Source organism: Lutra lutra, chromosome 3 (assembly GCF_902655055.1).
Source record: "Lutra lutra chromosome 3, mLutLut1.2, whole genome shotgun sequence".
Classification (NCBI taxonomy): Eukaryota; Metazoa; Chordata; class Mammalia; order Carnivora; family Mustelidae; genus Lutra; species Lutra lutra.
The window spans coordinates 85,995,070-86,010,180 of record NC_062280.1 but is presented as its reverse complement, the minus strand read 5'-3'; the positions used below and the strand labels follow the sequence as shown (position 1 = coordinate 86,010,180).

Sequence of the window (15,111 nt, the reverse complement as noted above, 5' to 3'; positions counted from 1 at the left end):
GATAATTAATAGCCTCTCAATATATGGTATTTTGCAGTCATCACGCTAACTAGTGAAATAATCTGCATGGTTCTCATGATTCTAGCTGATTGGCATCAAGAAGTGCAACATTATCTTTCCCAGTCTTTTTTCTGTTACAAAACTGGGAACATTACCCATCACTGCCTCAGGTTATGCCATTTTGAACACTCATTGTTACCTCCATGGCTTCATTATAGCACCATGAAGTCCTTAAATTAAATAGAAGTAGAAGGTATAAAGATTATTGTTCATTAATTACTTCAATTCTTGTTTATTAGCACTTTGTTTTTGCCTCATTAAATTTCAATCAAAACTTCAACTGATGGGAAGAAAAGGTAGTGGTTCAATTTCTGTGAGAAACAGGAGGAGGCTACTTGACCAAAATCCCTCTGCCTGAAAAAAGATGCTGAGAGTCAGGAGGGAGAATTCTACCCATTTATCCAAGAGAATTTGGCAGGGCTTGCATTGCTAGTTCTTTCTCAATCTTCTCGACCTTTGACCCTCCATTAAATGCTGTTACGTATTGAATAAAACCTAAATCTTTTACAGAAAGAGTTATGAGAACATCATCACTTAATAAATTGCTTCCTAATTATGCAATACTACTATTGCCTCTTTGTTGGACCAGTGAAATATATGGCTGAAACAGACATGAATTAAAGTGTGGGACTAGTGCATCTAAAAGATATGATATTTAATATGATCTTCTGAATGTCAATGTGAAGCAAATATTCTTACACTGTGTACAAATACTTAGAATAAAAGAGGAGGTTTTCATTTTCTTTTCTAAGAACCAGTATATGCATGACCTTCTTTCTCTTAAATGCTTTTTTTTTTTTTTTTTTTTGCCTGTATGGTCATGTATGATGTTCATACTGGCAAGATACACGTTGTCCTGTAACTGCCATTAGCTGGTAAAGCAGACTTCAATTCAAATTCTCTGAATTCAAGGCTCATGGAGTAAGAGTAGTTTTAAGCTGGGAAAGGAAAGGAACAACCAAGCCTTGCAGGTAATGATTTAGTGCAATTTACTTGGAAAGTATTTAATTAATGATACCAGTGGTATAATTTCGCTTTTCGGAGATTTAATGTGTGGACTTTGAAGTCCCCCAGCTGCCCCCAAAGCCTAACATCCAGCTGCTGGGTTGCAGCCAGGCAGCATTCAAAGACCACTGCTTCAATTAGCTCCCCCCTACTTAGAACAGGTACTTATTGCCAGTAGTGATAAGTTAATCAACTAATGAGTCGATTAAAGAAGTAATTAAAGTGTAAAACAGCAAGAAGGGACTTGCTTTTAAAAGATGCTCTAATACTTAAGGTTAAGTCAAATCAGCTTACTTATATTACATCAGGCCTGTCTAAAATAAAATCTTCATGTGGCTCTTATTGCTGGTGAACTCTGCTGAATTAGTTAATGTACTCTATCTATTTACTGTTGCCATAGAATCAGGGGAAAATTTACTCATTTTTAAAAACTTCTCTGTAAGAGCCACTCTGTGCTAGGAACTAAAAGGTATGGAGGGGAAAAATAGTTTTAAAGTACCCATTGTTTTAGTAATTGTGTCAAGAATATGTGGATCAATTGTACATTTAACTAACTTTCCTTATAGCAGCACTGTGCGGAAGAGTAAATGCACCAAAACTACATTTTGACAATATCTGCATGTTCTTTGAATGATTCTTAAGTTTGATGTTTATTATATCTCACAGGCAATTCTTTTATTTGAGCACTACTTTGAAATTATAATGGAAATCAATGGAACTGTATGATTAAAGACACAAGTACTCAATATGATGCACATTTTTCTAGAGTGTGTATTTGTGGTCACATTCCTCAACATAGTACATTATTATTTAGAGGCTGGAGATGTTCTTGTACTAGTTCCAAAAATGTTTTAGACCAAATGAAATTAGTTCCCATATTAGGATAATCTTTGATTTTATGTCTTTATTAATTCCTGTAAACACAGCAATTTTATAGTTATCCCACTTTTCAAATTAAGAAATCTGAGGTAAAAGGTAATCATGAATCTTGCTCAGGTTAACAGAAGTTTAATAGGCTTAGCAAGAGTCCATAGGCTCATTTCAAGTTACTTGAATATGCTGTTAATCACTGGGTTTTGGTGTTAGCCAAACCCTGAAAATGTCATTGTGAGGAAATTATCATTTTTTAAAAATATTTTTGATACCTTGTAGTAAAGGATAACTTTAATGAGGCAGAGAATCTGCTCACTCCTTTCTGTCTAGGTAGACTAAAGTTACAAGTGTGCTTGACACTCCTTTACTATGTCATGTTATTTTATTAAGCCTGATCGAATATGTTAAGATTCTAGTCTCTTCTTGAGATCAATATTTAATCTATATTACATCTAGCTGTCATAGTGATTTCCTCTTGCCATTGTCTGTCTCCTTAATGATAATACAGTTATTTCTAACTTTAAAGTAATGCTAGTACCCAAGCAATATCATATGTATATACTTATATATATAAATTCCATCCCATCATGTTCTAGAGCATTGCCTCTCAAATGTGGTGTGTATCACAATCATTTGGAGTGACTGTTGAACAGATTGCTGTGTCAGCTCCAAAGTTTTGGAGTGAGTAGGCTTAGAATGGGATCTAAGAATTTGCCTTTCTAACAAATTTTCAGGCAATGTTGGTGTTATTGGTTGAGAGAACACATTTTGAGGAACACCATTGTGAAAGAAAGAGCAAATTCTTTGGACTCTTTGTGACTCTTATGTTTACTATACTATGCGTATAATTTGGGGTGAGATATTTTATTTCTGTAAATCTCAGCTAATTTAAAAAATATTTTATTTATTTATTTATTTATTTATTTATTTGAGAGAGAGAGAAGACAAGCAGAGGGAATGGCAGAGAGAGAGGGAAAGGCAGGCTCCCCAGTGAGCAGGGAGCTCAACACAGGGCTCAATACCAGAACTCTGGGATCATGACTTGAGCCGAAGACAGCACTTAACCAACTGAACCACCCAGGCACCCAATCTTAGTTAATATTATAGAAATCTAAATCTACCTTACAATCTTCTTGAAAATTATAATCAGGGGCACCTGTGTGGCTCAGTGGGTTAAGGCCTCTGCCTTTGGCTCAGGTCATGGTCCCAGTGTCCTGGGATCGAGCCCCACATCGGGCTCTGTGCTCTGCGGGGAGCCTGCTTCCCCCTCTCTCTCTATCTGTCTGCCTCTCTGCCTACTTGTGGTCTCTGTCTGTCAAATAAATAAAATCTTTAAAAAAAAAAAAGAAAATTATAATCAATGTATAATACATCATTCTTCAGCGGTATTTAGGGTATTCAGGGTATTTAGGGGATATTACCTTTTGGATTGCTTTCTCTAGTGGTGTTTTATAAATAGTTTTTGGTCTATTAAGCATCCTCCCTCTTCATTCATTAGGCTGCATTCATTCATTAGGCTGCATATTGTATTTAAAGTTTGTCATTCTTATTTTTATTTTATTTTATTAACCTCTTCCGATATTAAAGATATTTTAACCCATTGAGCCACCCAGGAACCCCTATTAAAGATATTTTAATGGTAGCCAAAATCGATATATTCCCTTATTGCTTATTTTTTTCCTTTATGAGTTTACTGAAGAAGTCCTTTGCCTTCAAATTAGTGATGCACTCTCAGCCATGTCTTCTCAGGAGCCCTTTGATGGACTTTTTTGTCTCTGATATGGCAATCTTTATAACTAACATTTATATTTAGCCCTTCTAGTAGTTTCATATCACTGCTAAATACCTCTTCATGTCCTCTGCCTTTTCCACTAGATTTTAAAAACATATTTTTCATAATTATTTTTAGAAACTTGTGAGATAGATTCAATATTGGGGCCATTGCAAGCTTTATTATAGGTTTCTTTATCTCTTGGCAATGAGTTGTTTTCCTTTTCTGTCTTATTTTTTAAGGTGTGCTTTTTACTTCTTAATTAAACACTGAATATCATCTGTACCATGATATTTGAACAAATGGGCATACTTCTTCTTCTCTCAGACCCTTAATGTGGAACATTGAGTAAATCTAGTTAGGAAATGATTTAGATTCGGGTTATCTCTCTCTTTATACAAACACACACACACACACACACACACAGCACATTACCTATATAGCATCAGATTGATTAAATAATAAAAATCAAGACAGAGATTAACTAAAGGCAATATAAGCAGATATTTATGTGATACTGAATATAGGCCCAAAAAAATTATCTAAGGTGAAGCATAAGGATAATGGTATAAAAAAAATAAAGTGAATTCAAGAGCTGTAATACAATATAAAACAGTCTAAGATACATGTAATTGCAGTTACAAAAGAAAGAGAGAAAAAGGTAAGATAGAAAAAAAATTTGAAGGAGTCCTAAATGAGGATTTTCTAAAATTAATGAAAGAAAATAAGCCATGCATCCAAGAGCTTTAGAAAACCCTATGCAAAAAGAATTTTTTAAAAGAAAGTAATATCATAGTCAAATGACAAAAGGGCAGCCAAAGAGGGTAGGGTGATAAGAAACATCACATTCAAAGAAGCAATGATAACAATAAGAGAAAACTTTTAATTAAAATGATGCAAGCCAGAAACCAATGGAATGACATTTATTGAAAGTAAAATGCTGAAAAAAAGAAAACTGTCAACTCAGGATTTTATACCCATAAAAAATATTATCCTAAAATGAACTCAAATGAAAAGCTTTGTCAAATAAACAAAAGGTGAAAGAATATATTTACAGCAGCTCATACTACAAGGTATGCTCAACAATTTTCTTAAGGTGGAAGCATTACAATTTCACTTTAAAATCTTGATTTGTACAAAGAAATTAAGAGTGGCAGAAGTGGTGAAAAGGGAAAGTCAATAGAAGAGACATTATTTTCTTAGTCTTTGTTGCTTCAGAAAATAACTTATTGTCTAATACAAAATAGTAATAATTTACTCTAGAGTTAAATAATTAATTTATTCTAATTAATGAATTAATTTACTATAGAATTAAAATGTGTAATAAAAATGACAATTTATGGGGAGGCAGAAAAGAAAATGTTTTTCAGTGCACTAATGTGAAGTAGTATAACAGATTTATAACACATATATATCTATTCATGATATTAAAATCTATTAGATATTTCCTTTTTTCTGTTGAGACATTAATTTTCTTTTTCAAAAATTAATTTATTTATTTGAGAGAGAGCGAGGGAGAGAGAATGGAGGGAAGAGGCAGAAGAAGAGGGAGAGAAAGTCTAAAGCAGGCTCTGCACTGAGTGTGGGCTTTGATCTCACAACCCAGAGATCATGACCTGAGCCAAAACCAAGAGTCAGTCACCCAACTGACTGCACCACCCAGGTGTCCTAAGATATTAATTTTCCAAAAGATGTGTGTTAAATTCTTTATCTATATGGCATTTTATCACTTTTATTCAATTGTTCCAATTTAAATTTTATTTCAAATTTTATTTCATATCTTTTTCTTTCCATTTTTGTACTCATTGAATAGACAAATTTTTGAATGTTACACACGCTATAACAATATTCTTTCACTGGTCACATTTCAAATGTATACTTACTATTTTCCATATTGTTTTCTTAAACATGTTAATATTTATGTCCTCTTTCAAAAAGCAAGCATTTTCACTCATAATAGTTGTCCTTGTTGTCCTTTTTTCTGTCCCCAATGTTTCCTTCTGAAGTTTAAATGCTGTATTATTACAGTCGAGCTCTTTTTGTTTTTAAAACCAGTTCTTAGTTGAATAGTAAACTTTCCAAATTAGTTATCTACCATTCCTCACTGTAACTAATGCTCCAGGGAGTACATCCTAAGGACCCAATTGTATTTTCTTTTCTTTTTTTATTTTTCCCTTATATACCAAGTTTTATAGTCTATAAGCCTTTTAGAGCTGATACTATAATTTTTCTTTCATTTTATGACACCTTCAGTTAGGATTTCTTCAATTAATTTTTATCCTTCATTTCATTTTTCCTTTCATTTAGGAACTCTGGTGATGTACATATTGACATTTCTAATTCTAGTTTTTGTTTTCACTCTTTTTTTATTTTCTAGCAATTTAATTTTTTTCTAATTCATTTTTGGCTGTTCCTTGACTTGATTTTTCAGCTTACACATTTTACCACTTGGCTATGTCAATTTAACTATTCAAACTACCCAGTGAGTACTTTATTTTAATAATTATTTTTATTTTGATATTCAGATCTCTGCTTATGTCAACTTAAAAGTCATCTAACACTGTTTTATGGTTTTCTTTAGGATTTTGTTTATTTTAAATTTCTGTCTTTTCTGCACTATTAACTGCTTTCATGGTGGTAGATTGTTCAGTGTACTCTCCTACTTTTATAGTCTTTGTGATCCTGAGATGTCTTATTAATGCACTTTAGGAGTTCATGCTACCCTGGAAGGCTCAGCTACATACTTTGTTGGGATGTGGGGAAGTGAACATAAGCTTTGGACTCATCCCTTCTAGCAGAGTTTGGGAAATAAATGGGGATGGAGATTCTCAAGACAAAGCCTACTGTTGTTATAGTATGTCTTTTACCTCTTTTTTAACATCCCACCAAGTTCCATGGGTATATACCAGCCACCAATGTTACCAAAATCCTCTGTGGATTGTGATTATCTAGCACCTGGGGCAGGATGAGTGTTGGGAGGAGGATGGACTCAAAGCTGACCTCTGAGCATGTTTTTGATGACATCCCTCCCTACCACAGCTGGGTTTCAGTCATTAAATGTACCTGATGTGCTTTTAGCAATCCTGGACTAGCGTGACTGCCTGCTCTGTGGTAGAATTGGACTAGCAGCATGCAGGCACTAAGGAACAGAGAAAAAGTCACAACTACCAAGTTCTTCACCACTTTATCTTCTGCTCCTGATAACCTAGCTATTTTCTATTTGAGCTGTTGTCACTAGAGTACATAGGAACCTATCTTACTTCTACCTTCCGTGAGGATTTTCACCCTATCATGTCACTTACATGCTAATGACTGCTCATGCAAATATTTTTTGAGGTCTGTTGAGAGTTTAATATGTTTGTGAACTCTTTAAGTTTTATGATCTGTGAAGTAAATCTCTCTTAATTTTCCAGGGAGAATGACAAAAGAATAAAGCTTAACATTATTTGTGTTTTTTTTCTTTGGAACACACACATGCATGTGCACACACAATCCTATTATCCTCACTGTTATGTAGGCAATTGTACTCTTAGCTTAAGTTGTAAACATCAAGTGTTTTATTCTGAGAGCATTACTAATAATTTCTACTATGGACAAATGGAATCCCTAGACCATTTCCTTTTGAAATATTTCAAATAACATTGTTCAATTTAAACCAAGGCTTACATGTTTAATATCTTTAATTATATTTGAACTACCCAACTATAATTGTTAATTTAATTTTTAATGGGCATTTCAGGTATTTAATCAAGATTTCCATTATTTTTAATATACAGTATAAAGTCTTCATTCTACACCCTTAAAATGCCTTTTGAAATGTTATCTCTTAATAATCAAGAAAGTTTTATTATCAAAGGAAAATATATCTGATTTATTATAAAAATCAACATAGGTGGGGAATGAAATATGCTAAAAAAGCCTTTAGCTTGGCTGGGATAACACTATTGTTTTAAACCCAACATAATGAAGGTTTTGAATTTTTTCAATTTTTGAAAAACTTTATATGCATGTTTACTGAATTTTAAATTATATCCTAGTATGAACATGTGTTTTAAGGGTGCTCCATTTTAATATGCAAAATATATCTTATCCTAGCTTTTGAAACATGTTTATGTTCATGGAAATTATACTAGGACACTTCTTACAAAAAAAATCTAAAAAAACAAATGCCAGATCATTTTCTTGGATTTACATATAACCATTGTCACTTTGTTATGATTTTTCCCAATTAACTTAAATAGTAATAAATACGTGGAACTGAAAAAAAAATTGACCCCTCACATACTTATGGATACTGCTTAGCTATAACTCTTCTCTCACTTGGAGGGAAAATTAAAAAAACAAGAATTATCTTCTCTCAGAGAGATGTGTTAAATGAAATGTGCTAAGAGATGTGGTAAAGAATGTGAAGGATTAAAAATAATGCTGGGCTGTTACTGTTTTCTTCCTACTTTTGTTTACTCTTCTTGAATTATGCTTGATATTATTTGGGTATCAAGTTTTCTTATGGGTTGCACTGAAGTCAAAATATATTTTACACAAATAAAAGAAAATATGGGGAAAAAGGCAGTGAAAACATGGCTCAGGGATAATATCCAAAGCTTGTTTGTTTGTGAGATTTGGGGGCTTTGTAATTTAAAAAGCTCCTCATGATGTATTAATTAACTGAAAACAGGAACGTATTGTGTCCAAACAGTGCATATATTGCAACGGTGGCATGTGCTGGAAGGGCCTAAGTAGGCAATTGTGTTGTGAAACCACAATGAAGAGACTTAGGCAGAAAACAGCTTTCTGAAAATTGCACCTTTTGATGTGTTGGTGACATGAAATTGACGGAGTTAGGTGGAATAATGACTTTAAAGATTAATCCTTCCTCTCTTCCGACAGGCAGTATCTTGAGGTGCTCATTAGGTCTCACATGGAAAGAGGATTTAGCAAATTCCTTTTTTTTTTTTTTAACCTTTCACAAAACTGCTAAGTATTTTCGATATACATGATTTCTCTGCTTGGTAGTTATCCAGAGCTGGTAAATCTGGGAAGAAGCTGATCAGAATCACACTGCTTACTCGAGGAGAGTCTATACTGTGAGGTGTTGCATGGTGCATGGTACACACGAACTCAGCTCTGACTGAGCCTATGGTATTAATTTAATCTCAAAAGCAAGGCTTTTAGGTTTGAGCCACAGCCTTCTCTTCACTATCTTGCAGCCAAAAGCTTTCTTTCATAATGGCTGTGATTCTAGGCCCCTGGGGTGCTTCTGATGTCATGGCTTCTAGAGGAACAACACTATCAATGGTGTAATGCAGAGAAGTACAAAGACAACGCCTTCAATTTGTGTACATATACTAGGAGTTGCCAAGAGTTTTCAGGTAAGCTTTAAGGAAAATTGGTATATGTTTATTGATAACATTTTCCCAGGGAATTCAATTTTCTTTTCCATTTGCAGCATTCATGAGAAAGGTATATATGTGCCAATGACCTCTCCTATCTAATAAAGACTGAACAGTTGTTAAGTGAGTCAACATACCATCAAAACCTCCATAATAAACAACTTCATGGTTGAGCCTCATGACTTTCCTTATACTGTGGTTTTAACTAACATTGCAATAGATGTTTGAATAAGAAAATCACTGTGTGTGGGTCTGTGTGTGTGTTTCTTTGTGTATGTGTGTGGGTGGGTGATTTCACTGATGCATGATCCTCTAATAAAAAGGGTCATCATGCTGCATATCTAACATCTTAAGACTAATACAGCCAAAACCAGGAGTGATTTAGTGTTAGAATGTATGAAACTAGGTGGAAAAGAAAGGCTTTAAAAAGTTGGCTATCAAAATTAAAAAATCCAAACGTTTTATCTGGGACTAATTTTTAGATTGCTATCTGTGCTTCCACAACAGTAGTAAAATTTTCCTTTTCTCAGACTTGAAAGTGACCCTCCCCTGACAGAGTTTGAGAATGGAAGTTTCCAGAGTAATCTTTCTGTGAAGAAATGGCCTATCTGACCTAATTGTGGAGTTTCTCTCTCTCTCTTTTTCTCTTTCTTTTCTACCACTTGGAGAAAAGCTGCGTGGGAAGCAAAAATTCCTCTTCTCACTACATTTTGCACATTGTCAGAATTTATTAACACAGTATTTTCAAAAGAATGACAGGGTTATTAGACATTTCATGGCAGAAACTCAAAAACAATTCTGCATCCTGTTTGGTCAAAACTTGTAAAATTTTCAAGAACCACAGAAGCAAAAAATGGTTTTCCAATGCATGTATTAAAGGCAAATCTGCCAAAATGATAGAACTTGAGATTGAAGGAGAAAAACAGAAGTCAAGTGTATAAAGTCATATTATGCATTAGCATGTGTGGGATAGATGGTATTATAATTTACAATAAACAGAGGCTCACAAAAATACACGAATACTTTCCTTTAGAAAGCCTAACCTATGGACATCCCATATGGAATATGATCTGTGTCTATACCATGCCAGAAAAATCAGTTAAATATTTTTAAAATAATACAAATAAAATTTGAAATTGCAGTCAGTAAATTGATGAGGGTTTTTTTCCCTTTGGTAGGGGGGAAAAAAAAAAAACTATCTAACCTCTTTTATTCCCCCTAACTTTGACGAATAGTTTCATTGAATCAATTTGATTAATACGTATATTGTTCAACAATATGAATACATAATATAATCATTTTTGGCCTACCAATAGCTGAAGAGTCTTTATAATCTCAACAGAAGCTGTTATGTTTCTTCATCTGAAAAACTATAGCTAAAGTTTTACAGTTTGGTTTTCTTTTTACCAGGTTGCTATGAGCACCCAGCGAAACTTCTTTATTGTTCTATTCTCTCGTTTCAAATATGTTGCTTTAAAAACATCTACGAGGGGGCACCTGGGTGGCTCAGTGGGTTAAAGCCTCTGCCTTCAGGGTCCTGGGATCAAGCCCCGCATCGGGCTCTCTGCTCAGCAGGGAGCCTGCTTCCTCCTCTCTCTCTCTGCCTGCCTCTCTGCCTACTTGTGATCTCTGTCTGTCAAATAAATAAATAAAATCTTTAAAAAAAATAAAAAATAAAAAATAAAAACATCTATGAAAAAATTAATCTGAAGAAAAATAAAATAAGTTAAAATAGATAAAATAAAGGTGACTGTTCAGCTTGATGGGGAAAGGAGGAAATACTTGTTATGTAGATGTACATTTATATGCATATTTACATATTTCCCAGGTATTAATTAATTTCACTAAACATTTAGCAAGTACTTTTTTGTGTTGACCACAAGGTCTAGATACTGACAGATATCAGGAATGCAAGGTTAAATGTAACTTGGTCTCTCTCATCAGGGAATATGATGCAAACAGAAGGAGAAAGAGAAGAAATTTGGGGAAAGAAGCCTGTGCACATTAAAGGAAGGTACAAAGAAGGTAGTGAGCAAATTCACCAGGGCTCCTAAGGGGTGGAGCCCTTCAGAGACATTTCAGTGATGGGGTATTTTATTTGATTTTGAGTTGACATCTGTGGAAGTGTATGACAGGCCAAAAAAAGGGACACTAGAGAAAGTCAAGTTAGCTTTACCATTGTGGTCTATAGCAAAAAAATATACTTAACACTGTAGGATGAGACAGTAAGAGAAAGATAGAGGTAAGATCTTAATATAGAATGATTGTTAGCTTATGTCGGAACCAAGAGCAATCATGTGACAAACTTATGAAATTGTTCATTTTCTTTTGTTATCTAGACTATTACTCTCCTGGTTATACTCCCCTTTTATACCAGGAACCCAGAATTTCATGCTACCAAATGTGTTGTACTCATCAGTCCCCTTTAGAATTGCTCTCTCTTGGTTCTCACTCCATCTGATCTCTTCTACTTTGTGCTCCATTGCTTCTCACTTAGTGGTTGATGAAAAGCAATCTGATAAGCTAATTCTTACTAAGGTTTAATTACTTAACAGCTTGATTATTAAATCTCTAAGGGTATTTGGATTTTGAATAGAGGACTATTGGATGTTGTCTTAATTCAATACAATTAATGAGGGTTTTTTTTTTTTTTTTTTTTTTTTTAGCAAAGAAAGAAATTTTATTGGGGCAACAAAAGACAGTAGAGAGCACTCCAGAAATACTTTGTATTTTTGAGGAATAGCAAGTTAGGAGAAAAAAGTATTATATTTGGAGCTAAAATCCCATACATGCCACTATCTAAATTTTTACTTTAAAATTTTTACTTTTAAATTTTTTACAAAATCACTGTGTCTTTGAGTCTCAGTTTTCTCAACTTTATATAATAGAAGTTATAGTAGTTATGCTGCCAAACAATGCTAAGCTCAAAGAAAGAGGAAGTTTTTATAAGATAAAAATGCACATTATTATTACCTCATTCAGAAAAAAATTAGATTTACCTACATTAAAATCATTTTTTCTTTAAGGTTTTCTTAATTCAATAAAGTATCTATAAGAACAGCTATAAAAAGATAGTAATTAAAGAAGTTTGTCTTGAGTACAGACATATGAGTTTCCTAAATATACCATTTGTACCTTAAAGCTTTTTTTATAAAAACATCAACAAAACATGGAAAGAGGAAACTATGAATAAGAATGAATTGAGAAACAAAATACAGTATGGCTTTAAGGATGGTTCTAGGATGAATAAAGATGCAAATTAATTATTAATTGAAAAACACAAAAGGAAAGTAAATGGGAATTTAAGTTGTGTACAGAATCAAAAGACATGAGTAAATGTAAATATATTATTATATATGGTATGAATAGTGTATAAGAAGAAAGCTCATTATTTAAAATCCTATTGTCAAAGGTGGTATAAAAGGATACAACATTAATGCTCTATTACAGGTAGAATACTGTGATATAATCTACCAGGCAATTTGAGAATACCGATCAAGATTTAACATGCATGTGTGACACAATTAATAATTTGTTTTTTCCTCATTAAACTTTTGTTTTAATGGGTCCCAAAACTCTGTGACAGATTTTTGGTCAAGTTGTTTCCACTAAAAAGTCCAAATTTTTTTTTTTAATTTTGAAAAAGATTTATCAATTTACTTTAGAGAGAGCATGCACGCAAGCACACACACACAAGCAGGAGGAGACAGAAGGAAAGAGAATCCCTAGCAGACTTGACACTGAGCATGGAGCTCAATGTGGGACTCATGACTCTGAGATCTTGACTCAAGCTGAAACCAAGAGTCACTCAACCAGCTGCACCACCCAGGGATCCCCTAAAACGTATGGATTCTAAAGCTAATAACCTAAAACCACCACACATGCACAAAAAAACAAATGGCTCACAAAACATTCTCCTTTCCTTCTGAAGGTTTTACAATGCACTATTAACCAGTCTTTTACTATTAAACGTAGATGGCCAATTGACACAAACAGTTCTGAGACCATTCTTCTACCACTGATTAAGTCTGGGGTGACAGGTATTGAGGATAAAATTCATTTAACTTTCTGAGCTTTCTGGGCAGAACTGGCAACCTTGCCAGCTCTAGCTGCCTTCTTGTCTATTTCTCTGATAACAACAGCAGAAACTAACCGTCTTGTGTCACGAACAGCTAAATGGCCCAGAGGAGGATAGTTAGAGAAGCTCTCAACACACAGAAGCTTAGCAGGAACCATATCAATGATGGCAGCAACACCAGATTTCAGGAACATGGGGTCATCTTCCAAGTTTTTTCCAGAATAATGATCGATCTCCTTCAGCTCAGCAAACTTGCAACCAATGTGGGCTGTGTAACTACCCAGCACACGTGCATATCCAGCACTGATTTAGCCTGGATAGTTCAGGATAATTACCTGAGCTGTGAAGCCAGCTGCTTCCATTGGTGGGTTATTTTTGCTATCACCAGTCATATTGCCACAATGGACATCTTTGTCAGATATGTTCTTGACATTGAAGCTCACATTGTCCCAAGGAAGAGCCTCACTCAAAGCTTCATGGTGCATGTCAACAGACTTTTTTTAAGATTTTATTTATTCATTCGAGGGAGAATGAGTGAGAGAGAGCATGAGAGAGGAGAAGGTCAGAGGGAGAAGCAGACTCCCCAAGGAGCAGGGAGCCCGATGCGGGACTCCATCCTGGAAGTCTGGGATCGGCAGTCGCTCAACCAACTGAGCCACCCAGGCACCCTGTCAACAGACTTTTTACTTCAGTTGTAACATTGACTAGAGCAAAGGTGACTGCCATGCTAAGTTTAAGAACACCTGTCTCTACTCAGCCTAGGGAGACAATACCAATACCACAAATTTTGTAGACATCATGGAGGGGCAGAGGCAAAGGTTTTTCAGTTGGACGAGCTGGTGACAGAATGCAATCCAGAGCTTTGAGCAGCATGGCTCCACTGGCATTCCCATGTTTACAGGTGATTTTCCATCCCTTGAACTAAGGCATGTTAGCACTTGGCTCCAGCATGTTGTCACCATTCCAACCAGAAATTGTCACAAATACTACTGTGTTGGGGTTGTAGCCAACCTTCTTAATGTAAGTGCTGACTTCTTTAATGATTTCCTCATATCTCTTCTGGCTGTTGGGTGGCTCAGTGGAATTCATTTTGTTAACACCACCAGTTAGTTGTTTTACATCCAGTGTGTAAGCCAGAAGGGGATGCTCATGGGTTTGCCCATTGTTGTAGATATCTACTTCAAATTCACCAACACCAGCAGCAACAATCAGGACAGCACAGTTAGCCTGAGATGTGCCTGTCATCATGTTTTTTTATAGTCTCTGTGTCCAGCAGCATTAATAATGGTCAGGTAGTACTTGCTGGTCTTGAATTTCCATAGGGAGTTATCATTGGTGAAACCATGTTCATGTTCACTTTTAGTTTATCCAAGACCAAAACATACTTGAAGGAGTCTATTCCCATCTTAGCAGCCTCCTATTAAAATTTTTCCATAGTTCTCTCATTGACCCCACCATATTTATAGACCAGATGACCATTAGTGGTCAACTTGCCCAAATCTAAGTGTCCAATGATGACAATGTTAATATGAGTCTTTTCCTTTCCAATTTGGTTTAGGTTTAGTGTAATTCTCATGACATCTGTGTTCTGGAAGTAAACCTTTTGCAAAAAAGCTGCTTGTCTGTTTTCTTACAAGTATGTGAGCACACAGGGCAGCTTGGTTTTTAACAGTGATTATTTAGAGACAACTGAATATCAATCTGTAGAGAAATGTTTAAAACAATCTCAAAACTGAAAAGGAGAGAATGTGGCAGATAATGTGCTGGTTATAGAACAGCTACCTCAGAAAGAGCTCATGGTTTCCAGGCAGAGAAACACTGCTTGTGAGCACGCTGAAAGAGTAGTCAACTGGACAGTCTCCATAAACGACATTTCAAAAATCATGGAAAATGAGAGAGAAAACTGTATAGATGCTTTCACTTATGTAAAAGGG

The 15,111-nt window shown here is 34.8% G+C and overlaps 1 pseudogene; it reads right to left on the bottom strand.

The window, feature by feature from the left end:
* Positions 1–13,155: 13,155 nt before the first annotated feature.
* On the bottom strand, positions 13,156–14,753 carry LOC125095575 (elongation factor 1-alpha 1-like; annotated as a pseudogene).
* Positions 14,754–15,111: the final 358 nt, after the last annotated feature.